This window comes from Apteryx rowi, unplaced genomic scaffold (genome assembly GCF_003343035.1).
Source record: "Apteryx rowi isolate R43461 unplaced genomic scaffold, aptRow1 scaffold_660, whole genome shotgun sequence".
Taxonomy (NCBI): domain Eukaryota; kingdom Metazoa; phylum Chordata; class Aves; order Apterygiformes; family Apterygidae; genus Apteryx; species Apteryx rowi.
This window is the reverse complement of record NW_020450939.1, coordinates 439,005-445,348: the sequence shown is the minus strand read 5'-3', so window position 1 is coordinate 445,348 and position 6,344 is coordinate 439,005. Positions and strand designations below refer to the sequence as shown.

General features: G+C 54.7%; 1 long non-coding RNA gene across 3 annotated transcripts; it reads right to left on the bottom strand.

Annotated features, from left to right (window-relative positions):
- On the bottom strand, nucleotides 1-6,113 carry LOC112975296. 3 transcript variants are annotated; one of them, XR_003256541.1, is made up of 3 exons: nucleotides 5,223-6,113; nucleotides 1,100-1,281; nucleotides 1-543 (listed from the first exon to the last, which is right to left on the bottom strand). It is a non-coding gene; the product is annotated as an uncharacterized LOC112975296 (long non-coding RNA). The 3 variants fall into 3 exon arrangements; XR_003256542.1 differs by lacking the exon at nucleotides 5,223-6,113 and adding an exon at nucleotides 4,240-4,865; XR_003256543.1 differs by lacking the exon at nucleotides 5,223-6,113 and adding an exon at nucleotides 3,041-3,585.
- Nucleotides 6,114-6,344: the final 231 nt, after the last annotated feature.

Genomic DNA, 6,344 nt, shown 5'->3' with positions numbered 1-6,344 from the left:
TATTGCTTTTATGCATCTTTATTGCTGACTGGTATTTTGCGAGTCTCCACAACAGAGCGGATCGATGCGCTGAAATCCTTAGTCATTCGACAGCTAAGATGGACACAGCTAGAAACAGAAGCGTGGGCAAGGCAGCAAGAAGTAAACGAGAGCCCCCAGCAAGTTCCCGGCAGCCGTGGAGGACCCAGGTGCCTCTCCCCAGCCCCCTTTGGAAATCCTGCGTGGCGAAACCAGCGCTACCTCCTGTAGGCTCCAGCCACGTTCAGGAGCTCTTTCTGGGGGCATGAATCTGCTCTTCCTCCCTCCAACAGCGGGTTTTCCACGCAGGCTCGAAGATGGAGGGCTTTGCCTGCATCTCTGCAGCCACGTTTTCTCTGCCGAGAGCCTTTATCGGGGAGGGACAGGATTTCAGCGATAACGCCGGCCCTCGCTGGCGGCCGCAGAGATAACGAACGCAGCCAGGCGGTGAGCGCCGTTTCGTTCACGCGTGCGTCCTCGATCCACAAATCTAGCTTGATCACGCTGGCTCTCAATTACAGGACGCTTAAATTAAAATGTGGGGAAAAGGCAGATTGTTTTAGTGCCCCAGCAAATAGGTGAAAAGAAGCAGAAGACAGAAGCACAAGAGATTTCCATAGCAACCAGTGCAAAGGCTCTGCCTCCTCGGATTTTCTCGGATTCATCTTCCCTGCACTTAGATAATCCAGGGGTGCAGGTATGATATGATTCACTAGTGGAAAACAGTGGTCTTAAAGGAGTCGCACTGAGCACATGAGGGATCTGGGCACACGGAGACCCTCCGCACCAGCTCCTTTGCCAAAGGAAACAGCAAATTCCTCCTAAGGGGATTCTGAATCTCAGATATGCTTAAAAATGAAAAAAAGCTGTCATTTCTTCTAAACGATTCAAGCTCCTGAACGTAGAAATCTGTGAGCCTGTTAGAGCCCTAAGGCCAATTGCCATGAGGGTAACAACCAAGCTCTACTGAAATCTGCTTCAGGCAATATGCAAAAGGGTGCGAGCTCCGTATGACAAAATAAAGTCATGCACAAACTCAACACGATGGACTTCCCAGAAAAAAATATATATATAAAGTCACCTTGGCCAAGCTGGAGGTGARGAAAGAGGTTCTTGTAGACCCAAGGAGGAACCTGGTAGAAAACAAGTGTCCCRGGGGAGGTGACTGAAACAGCCCAGCTGGATGGCACAGGGATCAGAGGGGCTGCAACTGCGGGGATCAAAGTGGGCATGAAGTGAGGGACCCTTTCTGCTAGTGCAGCTCTGTAAGAGGAAACAAGTCTTTTGAGCTGTGTTAGCAACAGAGGTTTCGTCCCTGCTGCTTCGCTGACCTTATGGGGGATAAGATCCCATCTCAGGACTCATCTCCAACCCCACTGCCACTGAGATACCCTCCCTGCACCTCCTTGGCAAGCCACAAACACTGCTTTTCCCAACCAATCCTCCTCTGGCCAGAAGAGGACCCAAGAGGCAAGCAGAGAAGATCAGCAGTTGCAAGAGGCTGCAGCTCTCTCCTGATCACAGCTGGCGCCTTTGGGAAGGACCGTGTTTGCTCTGAGCTGAACTGCAGCGCAAGAACCCCCTGGATACTGCTTAAGGCTAAGGTTCCCCTATGTGCCCTTGGGTTTATTTGATTCGACTGGATTAGGAGGAAACAGGGATGGCACGGCCATCTCATAGTCACCACAGCTCTGTGACCATTGTGAATATTCAGTCCTTGGCAAGAATAAAAGACTTTTTGCAATTCCGTTCATTGCTGAAAGTGCTTTTAGACATAATTGTATGATTTTCCTGCGTTTGACAGAGACAGGCTGGAGGATCACCTTGCCAGAGTCAGCTCAACTAGGCAGGTGCCACCTTAGCTATTTACACGGGCTAAACTTCAGCAAGCCACAGCTACAGGGGTTTCCACCATTTGTGTTTAAGCCTGGATAGTTCAGGATTTAACCAAGAACAAGCCAGCCCCCTGCGTGTCCCTGTAGCCGTCCCTCCACTTTCCAACACCRGCTGTCAGGGAATCTCCCCAGTCCCGTGTCACTTCTCCCCACCAGTACACGAACAGTACCAGGCTCTGYTGCCCCCACGGACACAGGGATATTCGAGACAGCACTTCCCTCTGTATCTTTCCCTGCCCCAAATTAATTYTTATATTCCTCCCGGTCCAGGCAAAAAAGCCTCTCTTAGACTTTCTTCTTTGTGGATGTTTTGGCACCAGGATTTAGAAATTATATATAACAGAGACATGAAGCAAACACAGGTATTTGTTCAGATGGGACGGTAGGTAGGGGGAAGACATCCTTGGCGGACTGGACAAATCGCAGACTTAAATTTCAGTTAGAGGAATTCAGGTCAAAGAGTGAAATACTACAGGATTGGGACTGATTGCCTGGGAAGGCTTCAGGGTACCCATCACTGGAGATCTTTGAGAAGAGGCTTAGCACGTGTCTGTCAGCGATGGCATGCTACCAGCTGATCTCTCCTTGGACCAAAGAGTAGGAGCAATCTGGATCGCAGTGTCCAGCCCTCTGACCGAAGGCAGTATGTGATAGACGTTTAGTTCTGATGGTCAACAGGACAACCGCACCACGTGCCACCTTGGGCCACAAAATGCTTCCCAGMGCACCACCTAACAGGCTAACACACCAAAGCTACAACGGGGAAGCGCCTCTGAGACCTGAGACCCCTCGGGCAGAAGCAGCAGAGAGTTTGTGCAGGTGAGTTAGCTAAAACTCAGCCCAGCACTCCTGCCTGTCTGTACCGGGAGGAAATTCCCTTAAACACGTTTTTCACTGCTTGCTAACAAGGGCTACCAGGCCTCGGAGAGTAGTACGTCTGAACCCAAGGCACCGCTTCGCTGTGCTCTGTCCTGCTCAGCACGCAGCCTTGCAAGAAAAGACAGCTCCCCGAGGAGATGTCCCAACAACACTCCCACGGGCTGACGGGTTCGGGAAAAGGGACCGCAGATGTTACATTTTGCAGAAGGGTTTGCTGATCTCCAGCCCCTCAGCAGGCCCCGTCGTACCCGTTGCAGCATTCGGTAGGGGATGCAGCCTGCTCGCGCTAGGGCTTGATGTTCTCGCCCGGCAGCAGGAGCAGCCAGCGCTGCCTGTTTGCAAGCCCAGAGCATGAAGGGCTGATGGCTGGGAACAAGCCAGGCACTTTCGGACTCCGTAGGCACGTCCCATCCTAACCCTCCACGACGGCTTCCTGAAGCCTCYGAATGTCCCTGCATGACAGTCACCCCTGTGGCAAGCGACTGACAAATACCAAATTGATCCACGTCCCTCTTCCTTAGTCCTAGCGGCAGGAGGAACAGCCTCTTCTACCCGAATATCCTTCCGTGAGTCCTGCCACACTGTGCTCAGCACCTCCACAGCTGGCGTGGGAAAGAGCAAACTCACGCCACGAAAAGTTTCAGGGGAACGTGACAGCGACAGTTTATCTGCTTCCTCCTTCCCTGCTACCTCACCTCCCAGGATCTTCAAACTGATGAATTGCCCTTTGGAAACTTCAGGGTATTTTTGTTGGACTGACCCTCCCTGAAGCCGATCAATGACCCAAACCTCAGCAATGACTAGCCCAAGCCTTCTTGCACCCCTAATTTACGGAGAGGATGGAGCTGCGCACAACTCCGTACAYGTTCAGCCTGCAGGCAGGGATAGATTTAGCAGGGATAGATTTAGCTGTTATTCACGGCCCTATTATCAAGCGCTTGGTGCTGTACAAATATAGAGGCAGGGGTACAGGACCAGCTTAAGCAGAGAGAGGCCTTCCTGATCCAGTGCGTGGAGTAACTCGGAAAGCAGAACAGCGGCGGTAAGATGGCCAGGCCTCCCATCTGCGCGGGGTGCTGGGTGCTCCCACGCCTCACGTTTAACACCCGGACAAGCCAGGGCCGACCTCCCAAGCCCGCCTCCGGCCTCATCCGTCAGCACAGTGCCAAGCACAAGCCTCTTCCCTGGGATCTGACTCGGCCACTGACCGAGGCACTTTTTGATTCATGGAGCCGTTGCACTAAGGTAGCTCCTAGGCTAGATTCCCCCACTAATTGCCTAAGGGAGGAGGAAGGGATGTGGATTAGCGTGGCCAGCGGGCACGTTGGGATGAGCAYTATGGGAGATTTATGTCTAACGAGGGAAAAATCTTTCTGATGATAGGGATAGACTCAGCCAGTCGCCTGGAGGGGGAGGTGGGTTGCCAGCACTGGAGGTTTTTACGAACAGGATGAACAAGCATTGCTCAGGAGTGACTCAGCCGGAGCTGATCCTGCTGTAGGAAAGGGGCACGGCTGGATAACCCCTTGGGGACCTTGCCAGCCCACTTTTCCGTGGGTTCTGCGTTCCCTCAGGCAATGCTGGTGCACCGTATCACATGGATCTGAAACTCCACGTAGCATTTGTCTTCAGTCACCCGCTGGTTAGCTCGGTTCCCCGCTACCACGAGTCCAGCGACGTGCCAAGGAGGCTCAAATTCCTCCAATTCCCGAGCAAGGCATGTGCATCTGGACTCCACAGCTCACCTCTTTAACCTTCCCTCCTGGAAGGGTGTCCCTCTGCAAAACCTGCCCGTAGGTGGGATGGGAGAAGGGGAGCTGCCGCAGAACAGATCCCAGGAATCTGCTCCTCAGGCAGGGATGGAGCCAGGTTTGCCTGTGCACACAGATCTCATCCCYGATGGCAGCCAGCACGCTCTGCTCGTGCCCATGCCTTGCTGTCTGGTCCCCACTGGCTTATTTTCAAAGCCCATTTGCCTGGCTGTTCGCTGCTCCCTTTTCCCTGCTGGCACGTGCGGCGCAGTCCACGAGCAGATAGGATGCTCCGGGTGCGCATCGCCTCTAAGCCAGCTCTGTTTTGCAACCCCTTCACCACACCCTCCCTTCCCCCCCCCAAAAAAAAAAAAAACAGGATGATTAAATGTGATTTTGCATCTCTTCCTTCGAGGCTCCCCCATAGGATGTGGCACCTCTCGGGAGGAAGATAGTTCAAAGCCTTCCCCTCTCGGTGAAATCTGTTGAGTATCTGAGTGTAGAAAAGCAATGCAAATTAATGCCCTGCGCTGGGGCACCGAAAAGGTGGAGCCCAACCATACTACTAGACACCAGAGAATCCACCGGGAACAGGGCTTCACAGGTTGTACTTGGAAACACGCTGTTTAAATGATGCCATTTCCTAAACCTCTCTGCCCCTCAGCTCCCAGGAATTCACCTCTAAATCGGGCAAGCGTAGAGTCTGCTCCACCACCCCGTTTAGACGAGGCATTTTAGAGGAAGGGAAGAGTCRAGATGAATTTTAAGTCCCTGTTTCAAGCAGCGATGGAAGACGACRGGTCGGGAAAGGCCTGAAATTTTGGGGACGCGGGCGCGGGGCCGCCGTGCGCTGGGAGGAAGGGGTTAGCGGGAGCTGAGGGTTGGGTTTTGGGTTCCTCCAAACTCTTCGGCCCGTGGATCCGAGCGTTGCGGGCGCGGGAGCAAAACGTGAACCGAATATCTACGAGCGGGTGCCAGAAAGGGTTAAACCAGAGGGTTTGCGCGGCGTTGGCCTCTGCGCTCCGCCAGTTAACGCGGCGGAGAGTTTATAACCTGCTAATCTCACTTGTGGAGCCGCCGCGCGTTTATAGACAGCGGGAGAGCCGAGCGGGAGCTCGAGCTGGGCCACGCTGAGCCAGCGCCGCGGAGAGGCCGGAAAGGAGCGTGTGCCGGGGCTGCAGAGAAAAGCCGTAAAAAAGAGCAAAGCAAAACGAGGAAGGTTCATAGCGGGGTTTTTGCGGTGTCTTTTTAAAGCCGGGGCTTCATCAGAAGGGGAAGCGTGAGGCGGGAAGGGGCTGGAAGCAGCCAGGGCGTGCTSTGGGACAGCCGAGAGCCCCTGGGCCAGAGGAAGGACCTCAAAACCCCCTGAGAAACCACACGGAGGCAGAGCAGCTCCACAGGATTTCATGGGTGGCGGGACCAAGGGGGCTGTGGCTGCGCTGGGATGACACCCCAGAGACCCGGGCCAGGCCCTGCCCCGGTGGAGGGGGCCCCAACAGGCCGCGAGAGGCCTCGATCCCGTCAGCGCTGCGCTGAGGGGGCGCCGTGAGGGAGACCCCGGCCGCGGACATTTCACCGCCTGCGAGGCCGCGAAGCCACTGACGCAACGCTTCAGCCCCCCCCCCTCCTTATATAGCGGCCGCCTCGTGAATATTCAATGAGGGGGCGTTGCCTATCCGGGGGGGCGTGACGACTCATGAATATTGGCGGAGGGCGGGCACTCATGAATATGCAGCATGGAGGGGAGGGGGCGTGGCGCCCTCATGAATTATGCATGAGGCGGGCGGGGCCGCGCGCCCCA